The sequence below is a fragment of the Setaria italica genome, chromosome I, assembly GCF_000263155.2.
Source record: "Setaria italica strain Yugu1 chromosome I, Setaria_italica_v2.0, whole genome shotgun sequence".
Taxonomy (NCBI): Eukaryota; Viridiplantae; Streptophyta; class Magnoliopsida; order Poales; family Poaceae; genus Setaria; species Setaria italica.
Window position 1 is genome coordinate 9,241,964 of NC_028450.1, and position 1,215 is coordinate 9,243,178.

A 1,215-nucleotide genomic window follows, 5' to 3' on the forward strand; every position below is an offset into this window, starting at 1 on the left:
TTATCAGGTTTGATGAGATATATGATGAAAACAATATTTACACCCTCACAAAATTAGAGGCTAACCCCCCCCCAATTTCGTATTTTAGTCTTCCTCCGTGTAAGGAGTCTATCACTAGCAAAAATTTATTGTAGCAACACATTGTCAAATCATGGACTAATTAGGCTTAATAGATTCGTCTCGCCGTTTAGCCTCCACTTTATGCAATGGGTTTTGTAAATAGTCTACGTTTAATACTTCTAATTAGTATCTAAACATTCGATGTGAAGCAGGGAAACCAAACCAGGCCTCAATTCGTTTTTCCAAACGACATGTACATCTGATCGATTTCGGCGTTGTTAGCGTCCGGATGTCCAATGAGAAATTTTTCGTCGCACACTCTGACGAAATATTATTAAAAATTACCTAGTACAACATTAGCGATCGCTGTTTGCAGCATCAAAAATAATGTGTGGAAATAACTACGTCGCTCGACTCTTGGATAGAAAATTCCCGCTGCAACATGAACACTATGATTCATGCAACATTTACTGTGAAACATGCAGAAACAATAATTGCAACATTGATGCTTAACTATTGCAACATATGTCGAAGCGTCTAATTTTTTTCGTCTGATTGTAGCATTACTAGACCAATTTTATATTTGATTGAAGATCATTTGTACCGTTCGGAAACGCACGAGAGTCAACGTACACTTAATTCATATGCAAGTGTCACACTCCCGGTCGAGAGTAGGTGTTATTTCGAGAAACTACCACACCTCGATTTTTATAGTATGGTTCTGCAAAGAACATGCTCCTTGTTATGCTTGGAGATATCTTTAATACTCTTGACCAACACTTTGAAGGGGGCGTTTTCTTCCACTGACTTATTTTTAGCATGTGTCACATCGAATGTTTAGAGACTAATTAGGAGTATTAAATGTAGACTATTTACAAAACCCATTACATAAGACGAATCTAAACGGCGAGACGAATCTAGTTCGCATCGTTTTCAGGAGGGCCAAAGGGTTGTACGTACAAGGTTGTTCAGGTAATATATGGAATTTTGCACCATTTTGCTGAAGCAGTTACCTCTAAGTTAAAGGCTGGTTGGAATCTCTACGCTAAAGCCTTAGGTAGATCACTGACAGCTGATACACCCATATAGTAAACGGCACCTAAGTCTGGTATGACTCCTTACTTATTGCCCCTCCTCACTTACTCATTGCTGAAA